Source organism: Hyla sarda, chromosome 1 (assembly GCF_029499605.1).
Source record: "Hyla sarda isolate aHylSar1 chromosome 1, aHylSar1.hap1, whole genome shotgun sequence".
Taxonomy (NCBI): domain Eukaryota; kingdom Metazoa; phylum Chordata; class Amphibia; order Anura; family Hylidae; genus Hyla; species Hyla sarda.
In genome coordinates, this window is record NC_079189.1 from 125,162,662 (window position 1) to 125,176,865 (window position 14,204).

Sequence of the window (14,204 nt, forward strand, 5' to 3'; positions counted from 1 at the left end):
TTAAAAGAAAAAAGGTTTTCACCGGAGTACCCCTTTAATTGAAGTTGATGGATTTTTATCAAGACATACAGTTACATAGTTACATAGTTACATAGTTAGTATGGTTGAAAAAAGACATACGTCCATCAAGTCCAACCAGGGGATTGAAGGGAAGGATGTAAGGGGATAAGGGAAAGGGATGTAGTTTTATAATTCTGCATAAGCATTAATGTTATTTTGTTCCAGGAATGTATCTAACCCTGCTTTAAAGCTGTTAATTGTTCCTGCTGTGACCAGTTCCTGAGGTAGACCGTTCCATAAATTCACAGTCCTCACGGTAAAGAAGGCGTGCCGCCCCTTTAGACTAAACCTTTTCTTCTCCAGACGGAGGGAGTGCCCCCTCGTCCTTTGGGGGGGTTTAACCTGGAACAGTTTTTCTCCATATTTTTTGTATGGGCCATTTATATACTTATATACGTTTATCATATCCCCCCTTAAACGTCTCTTCTCAAGACTAAACAATTGTAACTCCTTTAATCGCTCCTCATAGCTAAGATGTTCCATGCCCCATATTAGTTTAGTCGCGCGTCTCTGCACCCTTTCCAACTCCGCAGTGTCCCTTTTATGAACAGGCGACCAAACAGTCGCGATGAACAGGCGATGAACAGTTATCAAAGTCCAGTAAGTGAGGGTGGGCTAGAACTCCCCTGTGCTCTCTCCTGTCTGATAGGACTCCTCAGTGCTCTCTCCTGGACTCATCTGTTCTCTCTCCTGTCTGACAGCACTCCTCTGTGCTCTCTCCTGTCTGATAGCACTCCTCTGTGCTCTCTCCTGTCTGATAGTACTCCTCTGTGCTCTCTCTTGTCTGATAGGACTCCTGTGCTCTTTCCTGTCTGATAGTACTCCTATGTGCTCTCCCCTGTCTGATAGTACTCCTCTGTTCTCTCTCCTGTCTGATAGAACTCCTCTGTTCTCTCTCCTTTCTGATAGTACTCCTCTGTGCTCTCTCCTGTCTGATAGCACTCCTCTGTGCTCTCTCCTGTCTGATATTACTCCTCTGTGCTCTCTCCTGTCTGATAGGACTCCTCTGTGCTCTCTCCTGTCTGATAGCACTCCTCTGTGCTCTCTCCTGTCTGATAGGACTCCTCTGTGCTCTCTCCTGTATGATAGGACTCCTCTGTGCTCTCTCCTGTCTGATAGCACTCCTCTGTGCTCTCTCCTGTCTGATAGCACTCCTCTGTGCTCTCTCCTGTCTGATAGGACTCCTCTGTGCTCTCTCCTGTCTGATAGGACTCATCAGTGCTCTCTCCTGGATTCCTCTGTTATCTCTCCTGTCTGATAGCACTCCTCTGTGCTCTCTCCTGTCTGATAGCACTCCTCTGTGTTCACTCATGTCTGATAGCACTCCTCTTTGCTCTCTCCTGTCTTATACTACTCCTGTGCTCTTTCCTGTCTGATAGTACTCCTCTGTGCTCTCCCCTGTCTGATAGTACTCCTCTGTGCTCTCTCCTGTCTGATAGGACTCCTGTGCTCTCCCCTGTCTGATAGTACTCCTCTGTTCTCTCCCCTGTCTGATAGCACTCCTCTGTGCTCTCTCCTGTCTGATAGCACACCTCTGTGCTCTCTCCTGTCTGATAGCACTCCTCTGTGCTCTCTCCTGTCTGATAGCACTCCTCTGTGCTCTCTCCTGTCTGATAGTACTCCTCTGTGCTCTCTCCTGTCTGATAGGACTCCTCTGTGCTCTCTCCTGTCTGATAGGACTCCTCTGTGCTCTCTCCTGTCTGATAGGACTCCTCTGTGATCTCTCCTGTCTGATAGGACTCCTCTGTGCTCTTTCCTGTCTGATAGTATTCCTCTGTTATCTCTCCTGTCTGATAGCACTCCTCTGTGCTCTCTCCTGTCTGATAGCACTCCTCTGTGCTCTCTCCTGTCTGATAGCACTCCTCTGTGCTCTCTCCTGTCTTATAGGACTCCTGTGCTCTTTCCTGTCTGATAGTACTCCTCTGTGCTCTCCCCTGTCTGATAGTACTCCTCTGTTCTCTCTCCTTTCTGATAGTACTCCTCTGTGCTCTCTCCTGTCTGATAGCACTCCTCTGTGCTCTCTCCTGTCTGATAGTACTCCTCTGTGCTCTCTCCTGTCTGATAGGACTCCACTGTGCTCTCTCCTGTCTGATAGCACTCCTCTGTGCTCTCTCCTGTCTGATAGAACTCCTCTGTGCTCTCTCCTGTCTGATAGTACGCCTCTGTGCTCTCTCCTGTCTGATAGCACTCCTCTGTGCTCTCTCCTGTCTGATAGCACTCCTCTATGCTCTTTCCTGTCTGATAGGACTCCTCTTTTCTCTCTCCTGTCTGATAGGACTCATCAGTGCTCTCTCCTGGATTCCTCTGTTATCTCTCCTGTCTGATAGCACTCCTCTGTGCTCACTCCTGTCTGATTGTACTCCTCTGTGCTCTCTCCTGTCTGATAGCCCTCCTCTGTGCTCTCTCCTGTCTGATAGCACTCCTCTGTGCTCACTCCTGTCTGATAGCACTCCTCTTTGCTCTCTCCTGTCTTATAGGACTCCTGTGCTCTTTCCTGTCTGATAGTACTCCTCTGTGCTCTCCCCTGTCTGATAGTACTCCTCTGTGCTCTCTCCTGTCTGATAGGACTCCTGTGCTCTTTCCTGTCTGATAGTACTCCTATGTGCTCTCCCCTGTCTGATAGTACTCCTCTGTTCTCTCTCCTGTCTGATAACACTCCTCGGTGCTCTCTCCTGTCTGATAGCACTCCTCTGTGCTGTCTCCTGTCTGATAGTACTCCTCTGTGCTCTCCCCTGTCTGATAGTACTCCTCTGTTCTCTCTCCTTTCTGATAGTACTCCTCTGTGCTCTCTCCTGTCTGATAGCACTCCTCTGTGCTCTCTCCTGTCTGATAGTACTCCTCTGTGCTCTCTCCTGTCTGATAGGACTCCACTGTGCTCTCTCCTGTCTGATAGCACTCCTCTGTGCTCTCTCCTGTCTGATAGAACTCCTCTGTGCTCTCTCCTGTCTGATAGTACGCCTCTGTGCTCTCTCCTGTCTGATAGCACTCCTCTGTGCTCTCTCCTGTCTGATAGCACTCCTCTATGCTCTTTCCTGTCTGATAGGACTCCTCTTTTCTCTCTCCTGTCTGATAGGACTCATCAGTGCTCTCTCCTGGATTCCTCTGTTATCTCTCCTGTCTGATAGCACTCCTCTGTGCTCACTCCTGTCTGATTGTACTCCTCTGTACTCTCTCCTGTCTGATAGCCCTCCTCTGTGCTCTCTCCTGTCTGATAGCACTCCTCTGTGCTCACTCCTGTCTGATAGCACTCCTCTTTGCTCTCTCCTGTCTTATAGGACTCCTGTGCTCTTTCCTGTCTGATAGTACTCCTCTGTGCTCTCCCCTGTCTGATAGTACTCCTCTGTGCTCTCTCCTGTCTGATAGGACTCCTGTGCTCTTTCCTGTCTGATAGTACTCCTATGTGCTCTCCCCTGTCTGATAGTACTCCTCTGTTCTCTCTCCTGTCTGATAGCACTCCTCGGTGCTCTCTCCTGTCTGATAGCACTCCTCTGTGCTGTCTCCTGTCTGTTAGGACTCCTCTGTGCTCTCTCCTGTCTGATAGTACTCCTCTGTGCTCTCTCCTGTCTGATAGGACTCCTCTGTGCTCTCTCCTGTCTGATACGACTCCTATGCTTTCTCCTGTCTGATAGGACTCCTCTATGCTCTCTCCTGTCTGATAGCACTCCTCTGTGCTCTCTCCTGTCTGATAGAACTCCTATGTGCTCTCTCCTGCCTGTAGTACTCCTCTGTGCTCTCTCCTGTCTGATAGCACTCCTCTGTGCTCTCTCCTGTCTGATAGCACTCCTCTGTGCTCTTTCCTGTCTGATAGGACTCCTCTTTGCTCTCTCCTGTCTGATAGGACTCATCAGTGCTCTCTCCTGGATTCCTCTGTTATCTCTCCTGTCTGATAGCACTCCTCTGTGCTCACTCCTGTCTGATAGTACTCCTCTGTGCTCTCTCCTGTCTGATAGTACTCCTGTGTGCTCTCTCCTGTCTGATAGTACTCCTCTGTGCTCTCTCCTGTCTGATAGTACTCCTCTGTTATCTCTCCTGTCTGATAGTACTCCTCTGTGCTCTCTCCTGTCTGATAGCACTCCTCTGTGCTCTCTCCTGTCTGATAGCACTCTTCTGTGCTCTCTCCTGTCTTATAGGACTCCTGTGCTCTTTCCTGTCTGATAGTACTCCTCTGTGCTCTCCCCTGTCTGAGAGTACTCCTCTGTGCTCTCTCCTGTCTGATAGCACTCCTCTGTGCTCTCTCCTGTCTGATAGGACTCCCCTGTGCTCTCTCCTGTCTGATAGTACTCCTCTGTGCTCTCTCCTGTCTGATAGCACTCCTCTGTGCTCTTTCCTTTCTGATAGGACTCCTCTATGCTCTCTCCTGTCTGATAGTAGTCCTCTGTGCTCTCTCCTGTCTGATAGCACTCCTCTGTGCTCTTTCCTGTCTGATAGGACTCCTCTGTGCTCTCTCCTGTCTGATAGGACTCATTAGTGCTCTCTCCTGTATTCCTCTGTTATCTCTCCTGTCTGATAGCACTCCTCTGTGCTCTCTCCTGTCTGATAGCACTCCACTGTGCTAACTCCTGTCTGATAGCACTCCTCTTTGCTCTCTCCTGTCTTATAGGACTCCTGTGCTCTTTCCTGTCTGATAGTACTCCTCTGTGCTCTCCCCTGTCTGATAGTACTCCTCTGTTTGCTCTCCTTTGTGATAGTATTCCTCTGTGCTCTCTCCTGTCTGATAGCACTCCTCTGTGCTCTCTCCTGTCTGATGGTACTCCTCTGTGCTCTCTCCTGTCTGATAGGACTCCTCTGTGCTCTCTCCTGTCTGATAGGACTCCTCTGTGCTCTCTCCTGTCTGATAGGACTCCTCTGTGATCTCTCCTGTCTGATAGGACTCCTCTGTGCTCTCTCCTGTCTGATAGGACTCCTCTGTGCTCTCTCCTGTCTGATAGCACTCCTCTGTGCTCTCTCCTGTCTGATAGCACTCCTCTTTGCTCTCTCCTGTCTGATAGCACTCCTCTTTGCTCTCTCCTGTCTTATATGACTCCTGTGCTCTTTCCTGTCTGATAGGACTCCTCTGTGCTCTCTCCTGTCTGATAGCACTCCTCTGTGCTCTCTCCTGTCTGATAGTACTCCTCTGTGCTCTCTCCTGTCTGATAGGACTCCTCTGTGCTCTGTCCTGTCTGATAGGAGTCCTCTGTGCTCTCTCCTGACTGATAGGGCTCCTCTGTGCTTTCTCCTGTCCTATCAGACAGACAGAGTGCTAGCCCACCCTCACTTATTGGATTTTGTCCATGCCTGTGCTTTAGCTTGAACAAAGCCATGATTTTATAAGCCATGATTTCTATAAAAGGTAAAAAAAAATTATTTAGAAGTATATTAGAAAGGCTAATGTTTTGCCAAGATGTATAATATATAAAAAGTTTTTGTATCTGTTTTTTTACTTATGTGATCTACTGCTATGTAGGTTTGCACATTTTAGATCACAGATTTTATGTCAATGTTATGCACAGGTTGCCTCACATTGTTTAATATGAAACCATAGGATTAGATTTATTTATTTTATTTATTATTGGTTTGATCTCATTTATTTAATTGTGCATATTTGATTATCTGTTTGAAGCATTTCTGTCATTAAAAACAACTTTTGAAATGTCAATCAGACATGTCAAAAGTTATTGATCACATCGGGTCTCAATGCTGAGACAATCTGCAATCGTGAGATGTTTGCTGGGGAAGTTGGCGCGATTCGCTCCACTCCCTGGTGGTCGAGAGATCTGTATATTTCTCTGTCTAGACATCTAATGCTTTAAGTTCATTATTATATTCATGTACGCTGCACACTGTTCACGTAATGCATGTTTTAAGGCAATGTTCACAGGATGGCGGTTTGTTGGTTTATTTTTTTGATTATTAGTGTTTATTTCTCAATCACTGTAACAAAACATAGGGGTTCTCAATGGTTTACAAATATATTCACTGGGTATAATGTATTTTATGTTTAACCTGTTAATGACCATTGACGTCTATGCTCATGGAATACAAGTCAAGTTTTAAAGATTTTCACCTTGTACTGGTGGAGCAGCTGGAGGCCCCTGCTTGTTTGCCCCCCTTTTTTCCTCTGGACTTTCGGGACCCGGCACGCTGTTTGACTGCCCTGCTCTCCCAATCTTACAGAGCTCCTGTTTCCGGTACCATACAGTGGTGAGCTGAAGTATCCTGGTTTTTCTTTTCGTATTCATTTTCATGCATGTAGTTATGATTTTTTTCCAGAAGTACGACAAAATCAAACCTATATAAGTAAGGTATCATTTTAATCGTATTGACCTACAGAATAAAGATAAAGTGTCATTTTTACCGAAAAATGTACTGTGTAGAAACGGAAGCCCCCAAAATTTACAAAATTGTGGGGGGGGTTTTCTTCCCAATTAATTTTTTTTCCTGTTTCGCCGTAGATTTTTGGGTACAATGACTGATGTCATTACAAAGTAGAATTGGTGGCACAAAAAAGAAGCCCTCATATGGATTTTTAGGTGCAAAATTGAAAGGGTTATGATTTTTAACAGGTAAGGAGGAAAAAACGAAAGTGCAAAAACAGAAAAATGCTTGGTCCTTAAGGGGTTAATGTACGGTTTAGTATTTGGATGGCACGTTACGCTTTGTACGATTTAGTATTAGGATGGCACATTATTAGATGGCCTATGGTAGAGTGCGCGCATACTGGGTGTAATAAGGTAGGAAATTATTGGACTTGTAAAGAGATTGCTGTGAATGCTAGTAGGATTTTGCAGGCGCTGGGAGACACTAGGATAGTGCCGGCACATTAGGTAGGTGTTATGTATTGGAAGGAGACCTTCGCACGTACAGAATCTGCGTCATATTCGATGCGGTGTTAAATCATTGAGTTAGACTGGTATCTGCTGCATCAGTTCTGCAGCAGATCCTGTACGTGTGCATGTACCCTTAATCGTTATTCAGTTATATAAGGTTACTTGTCAAAGTTGCTACAATACCCCAAGGAAATTGACCGCAGGGCCCATACGTGTGGGCCAGGGCATGATGCAGAGGGCATGGATTAAAGCTATTTTGCACATTTTGATGCTTGGGTAACTTTTATTATTTAAGGTTTGTGAGCACTGGGCTTTTTCATTGCAGTATACTACGATATCTAGTGTTTGCTATTGCATTATATACTATGTATAAGGTGATGATGGTACATGGACCAGTGTGTTGTCATAGTATGCATTGATACAGACCCTTTATGTTAAAGTGACAGGCTTATTTTCTCCTAGTCGATCTGTTGTTAGTTCTTTCTGTATACAGGATTTTACCTTTTTACCTGTGTGTGGGACTTTATTAAAGATGGATTTTATTAGATAATTACTGGGTGTGCAATTTTGTTGTCACCCCCTCTTTTTTTTAGTATTTTTATATCTTGTTTGGGGTGGTAAGTAACGCACTCTGATTTAGGTGTAGCATAAACATGTATTATCTCTAGTTATGACATGAATGACTAGGTTATCTGATGGTCCCTTTAATGGTGTCACCTCTAGGTGTTGTTATCTGCCCTTCCTGTGATAGGACTCTGTTATCTCACCTGTCTGTGTGTAGCTGTCTGTATGCTCCCCAGCCCTCTGTGTACTCTGCCTGCAGCTCATACCAATATGTCTAATCTTTTCATGAATTATTAGGGTTATGATCCTTTAAAGCAGTGTTCCCCAACTTGCGGCTCTCAAAACTAAAACTCCCATCATGCCAAGACAGCCGAATTCTGCCAGTGCATGATAGGAGTAGTAGTTTTGCAACTGATGGAGACCTAAAGGTTGGGGATTGCTGCCCTAGAGGGCACTTCAAGGATCCTCTTAATACTGCCAACCATAAAATGGTGCTAGACTAGTCTGTTATACATTGAGCATGAATATTACAAGTTATTGCTCCGCCCCCTTTATTGGTTGGAGGATAGCCATGTATTTGTGCTTTAAATACATTGCAATGTAGATTGACCTTCAAGAAATGTGTTCATGTCCTTGTCAAGCTTCTGCGCTGTCACACAGCATCTTCTAGCTTCATATTTTTTTTTCCAGCTTTATGACATGTTATGTTCTGCACAAAATGTTTATGACATTATTTAAAGGCATATTGGGGGAGATTTATCAAAACCTGTCGAGAGAAAAGTTGCTGAGTTGCCCATAGCAACCAATCAGATCGCTTCTTTCATTTATAACAAGGCCTCTGCAATATGAAAGAAGCAATCTGATTGGTTGCTATGGGCAACTCAGCAACTTTTCCTCTGGACAGGTTTTGATAAATCTCCCCCCAATGTCACTGAAATAGGTTACCTTTATGTGTATAGGGAGCATAAACCCCACTGTTTAGAGACAGGTGTCCAAGGGTTAAAACATTAACAGAACCCACTGTCCAGCAGCTAGAACCAGAGGTACTGAGTTAAAATACTTCTGAAGACTGTACACCGGGGACTCTTCAGGAGCCCCTTACCAGCTTTTTACAGATGCCCTGTCTAGAGATGAGCGAACTTACAGTAAATTCGATTTGTCACAAACTTCTCGGCTCGGCAGTTGACTTTTCCTGCATAAATTAGTTCAGCTTTCAGGTGCTCCGGTGGGCTGGAAAAGGTGGATACAGTCCTAGGAGACTCTTTCCTAGGAATGTATCCACCTTTTCCTGCCCACCGGAGCACCTGAAGGTTGAACTAATTCACGCAGTCATCAACTGCCGAGCCGAGAAGTTCGTGACAAATCGAATTTACTGTAAGTTCTCTCATCTCTAGCCCTGTCCTTTAGTTATATAGCGCCAACATACTCTGCAGATCTGTACAGAGATTGGGACGACTTCCATTTGGCCCTGTTTCTAGTGGGACTCACAGTCTAAATGCATCTATGTTTTTGGAGTGTGGGAAGAAATTGAAATCCCTGGAGGAAACCCATGCAAACATAGGGAGAACATACAAACTCCTTGCAGAAGTTGTTTATGGTGTGATTTAAACCCAGGATTCGGAACACAGCGCTGCATGGAAACAGTGATTGACAGCTATCTCTGTATACCTGCTCATGCAGCAAAGCAGTCAGTTATGGAGTTGGGCTGCCCTTTGGACTTCCTAGAGCAGTGGTCTTCAACCTGCGGACCTCCAGATGTTGCAAAACTACAACTCCCAGCATGCCTGGACAGCCAACGGCTGTCCGGGCATGCTGGGAGTTGTAGTTTTGCAACATCTGGAGGTCCGCAGGTTGAAGAACACTGCCCTAAAGCAAAGGAAACAAAGGTTAAAATGAATAAAAGACAAGTAATACAGGACAACAAACCCATATATCAATATGGCCAGCTCTGCCTGCCCTATAACTTGCTGCTTGGAGACTGGATTGTAACTGTGACAGATTCCCATTCATTAAAGGAATTATGCAGTATAACAAAACTTATTCCCTATCAGCAGTAGAGGGGATAGTGTCAGATCACTGGGGGTCCCAGCATATCGTGTGGATAGGGATACATTTTTTGTTATACTGGACTACTCCTTTAAAGGAGATCTGTAGTGCAATATTACTTATTCCCTATCCGAAGGATAGGGAATAAGTTATAGATCGTGGGGGGGGATCCGAGCTCTGGGGCCATCCGGGACTCCCTGGACGGGGCTGCGGCAGTATACTGGAAAGGGGGTGTTCTGTCCACGCATGACGCGGTGGATGACACGCTCCATCCATGTACCCCATAGAGATACAGCGCTCGGATCCCCCGTGATCTATAACTTATCCCCTATCCTTTGGATAGGGGATAAGTTATGTTGCGCCGGAGTACTCCTTTAACTCCCATCATCACTATCCACTGCTGGAACTGCTGTAGTCCTCATGCTGCACTGCAGATAATTCTGGCCTGATGTTTTTTCTGCAGGACTCTCATTGTCTGGGAGTAATAGAAGTGCTGACATGATGGGACTTGGCACCACCTTCTTTACTAAGCTGTTGGATTTTCCAGGAAGTGGCTGTGACTTTCTAACTAAATAAAACCTATCCGAAAATGTTTTTTTTTTTTTTTTTTTTTTTTTTTGTGGGAACTTTACAGGGGAACTCAGTGTGGAATATATTTTAACCAGAGTTTAAAGGGCTTCAGGCCATGTTTTTAGACACTGGTGATATAAATAATGCTGCTTCTATAAACACAATCACTAAGAATAGTGCAGGACACCATCTTTGGATGATTTTAATATAGTGATCCCTCAAGTTACAATATTAATTGGTTACAGGACGACCATTGTATGTTGAAACCATTGTATGTTGAGTCCATAACTCTATGGAAACCTGGTAATTGGTTCTAAAGGCACAAAAATGTCATCCAAAAAAATTAGGAAAAAGTGAGAATTAAAGAAAAATAAGTAGATAACTAATACAGATAAATCAAATCCTTACATATAAAAGTAAGAAAGATCTGCTGGGAGCTGTAAATCACTGTCTATGTCAGTGTTTCCCAAGCATGGAGCCCCCAGCTGTTGCAAAACTATAACTCCCAGCATGCCCGGACAGCCGAAGGCTGTCCGGGCATGCTGGGAGTTGTAGTTTTGCAACAGCTGGGGGCACCCTGCTTGGGAAACACTGGCCTATGTAGAGGACAGGATCTTCTTCAGGGTCCTGTACAGTACACACAATGTCCTAAAAAAGTAACATGGAGTCGCCCTTACCTGGTGTCCAGAGGAGCAGGTAACCCTGGTACAGATAAAGTGTACAGAACATGTAATACCTCTCTGTACTGTAGGGGGCGCTACTAGACATTAGTCAGTGCATACACTTCAGTAATACAGGTGTTTTACCAGCCTATTCTGATTGGTCGGTTCTTCCAGCCATTGACACGTTTCACAGATCTGGACTGTCTGTATCATTGTATGTTGAGTCTGGTTTCAACTTACAATGGTCCAGAAAAGACCATTGTATGTTGAAACTATTGTATGTTGAGGCCATTGTAAGTTGAGGGATCACTGTACTCTATTTGTACAAATGAATTTACTATAGGTAACCAGCCACCTTGAGTGATTACTTGATTATTTGTAAACAATTGTTTGTTTCATAATTCAGGGAATGTTTACATTTTTAAATGTCATTTGTCAGTATATATGCAAACGGCAGAGGTGGAACACTGGTGATATAATAGGATGGGGTATTGAACATTATGGATAGCGGGGGGGGGGAAACACTGCGTGTCCTAAGTGTCAGAAATACAGCAAACTGCACTACAGTGATCCCTCAACTTACAATGACCTCAACATGCAATAGTTGCAACATACAATGGTCTTTTCTGGACCATTATAACTTGAAAACAGACTCAACATACAATGTACAGATAATCCAGATCTGCAAAATGTGCCAATATACTGACCAATCAGAATGGGCATTCACTGGTAACACACCTGTATTACTGAAGCATATGCACTGAATTCCTGTCTGGTAGCGCCCCCTACAGTACAGGGAGGTATTACATGTTCTGTACTACTCTTTATCTATGCCACAGTTAGCTGGGCGGCTCCATGTTACTTTTTTGGGGCATTGTGTGTACTGTACAGGACCCTGAAGAAGCTCCTGTCCTCTACATAGACAGTGATTTACAGCTCCCAGCAGCTCTTTCTTACTTTTATATGTAAGGATTTGCTTTATCTATATTAGTTATCTACTTATTTTTCTTTTAATCCTCACTTTTTCCTATTTTTGGATGACATTTTGGAGGCTTCAGAACCAATTACCAGGTTTCAATAGAGTTTTGGTCTCAACATACAATGGTTTCCACATACAATGGTCGTCCTGGAACCAATTAATATTGTAACTTGAGAGACCACTGTATATACATTATGGCCCGGATTTATGAAACTGTGTGAGAGAAAAAATAGAGGGATTTTCCCACAGCAACCAATCACAGATCAGCTAATGAGCTCTGGTAAAGTGAAAGCAGAGCTGTGATTGGTCACTGTGGGAAAATCACTCCATTTTGTGGTGTCCGGGTACAGGACATGTCCTTTCCCTTTTGTCTGGAGTCCCCTCAGCCAGAGTCACGCCATGATAATGGGCTCTCCTGGAGGGCTAACCCCTAGTCGCCTCTTAATATATTGATATTTAATAAGTATATTTATATATTTCATATAGGATAACTATGTATAGGACCTTAGAGGTCATGTGCCTATAATATATGTTATGCTATGGTTTAAGGACCTTTGGGTCATGTGATATACCCAGGGTTCCATGAGTCAGGACTGACAGGTTTGGCTTACCAATGAGCTTTGTCCCACCCCCTTAACCCCTTATGGACCCTTGACGTACGAGTACGTCATGACAACCTGGTACTTAAGGACCCATGACGTACACGTATGTCATGGAGAATTCCGGCCCCTGCCGCGTGCCGGGTGGGGATCGGACCGGGATGCCTGCTGAAATCGTTCAGCAGGAATCCCGTGCAAACGCCCAGGGGGGTCACCAGACCCCCCTATGTCGGCGATAGCTGCAAATCGCAAGTGAATTCACACTTGCGATTTGCGCGATTCCGGGTCATTACGGGTCTATAGTGACCCGTTGACCCGGAATATAAGGGGGATCGCGGTTGTCTAAGACACCCACGATCCCCCTGAAGGCATAGGAGTGAGGTGGCAGGGGTGCCACCCCTCCTATCCCTGCTATTGGTGGTCTAGACACGACCACCAATAGCAGATCAGGGGCGGGGGGGGTTAACTTTCGTTTTCCCCGTCCTGTCCACCCACAATAGGCGGGGCAGAACGGGGAACGAAAGGAGACCGGCGCCGAAGATCCACTTACCGATCTGGGCGGGCGACGGAGATCGGCGGGCAGCAATGACGTGCGGCTGGATCCGACGGAAGCCGGTGAGTTGCCTAGCAACATCTGGAGGGTACAGTTTGAGACCATTATACAGTGGTCTCTAACTGTAGCCCTCCAGATGTTGCAAAACTACAACTCCCAGCATGCCCAGACAGCTGTTTGGGCATGCTGGAATATGTAGTTTTGCAACAGCTGGAGGGCTACAGTTTGAGACCACTATATAGTGGTCCCTAAACTGTAGCCCTCCAGATCTTGCAAAACTACAACTCCTAGCATGCCCAAACAACTGTTTGCTGTCTGGGCAAGCTGGGATTTGTAGTTTTGCAACAGCTGGAGGACCACAGTTTGGAGAACACTTAACAGTGTTCTCTAAAACTGAAGCCCTCCAAATGTTGCAAAACTGCAAATCCCAGCATGCACAGACAGCAAACAGCTGTCTCAGCATGCTGGGAGTTGTAGTTGCGTACCTCCAGCTATTGCATAACTACATCTCCCAGCATGCACTTCGGCGATCAGTGCATGCTGGGAGTTGTAGTTTTGCAACAGCTGGAGGCACACTGGTTGGAAAATACTGAGTTAGGTAACAGAACCTAACTGAAGGTTTCCCACCCAGTGTGCCTCCAGCTGTTGCAAAAGTACAACTCCCAGCATGCATGATCTGTCAGTACATGCTGGGAATTGTAGTTTTGAAACAGCTGGAGGTTTGCCCCCACCAGCCCCCCCCCACCACCACATTCACATGGGCAGGTTTACAGCAAGTTTCCTGCTTGAAGATTGGACTGCGGCAAATTTTTCACCGCAGCGCAAACTCCTAGCGGGAAACTCACCGTAACACGCCAGTGCGAATGTACCCTAAAAACACTACACTAACACATAATAAAGAGTAAAACACTACATATACACCCCCTTACACTGTCCCCCCAAATAAAAATTTTAAATGTATTGTATGGCAGTGTTTCCAAAACGGAGCCTCCAGCTGTTGCAAAACAAAAACTCCCAGCATTTCCGGACAGGCATGCTGGTAATTTAGCAACAGCTGGAGGCACCCTGTTCGGGAATCACTGGCGTAGAACACCCCTATGTCCACCTCTATGCGATCCCTAGTTTAGTCCTCAAGTGCGCATAGAGCTCTCTCACTTCGGAGCCCTGTCGTATTTCAAGGAAACAGTTTAGGGCCACATATTGGGTATCTCCGTACTCGGGAGAAATTGCACTACAAATTTTGGGGGGCTTTTTCTCCTTTTACCCCTTATGAAAAGGAAAAGTTGGGGGCTACACCAGCTTGTTAGTGTAAAGAAATAATAAAATGTACACTAAAATGCTGGTGTTGCCCCATACTTTTTATTT

At 45.4% G+C, this 14,204-nt stretch overlaps 1 protein-coding gene across 2 annotated transcripts in view; it reads left to right on the top strand.

The window, feature by feature from the left end:
• Nucleotides 1–6,798: 6,798 nt before the first annotated feature.
• Nucleotides 6,799–14,204, top strand: part of MFAP3L (microfibril associated protein 3 like) — a 52,305-nt gene continuing 44,899 nt past the window's right edge. Inside the window, exon 1 of one of the 2 annotated variants that reach the window (XM_056560884.1) lies at nt 6,799–6,863. The gene's annotated coding sequence lies outside the window, so the exon portion shown is untranslated. Of the gene's footprint in view, nt 6,864–7,140; nt 7,162–14,204 lie in introns of those variants that run through there. The other variant, XM_056560892.1, reaches the window with a different exon arrangement.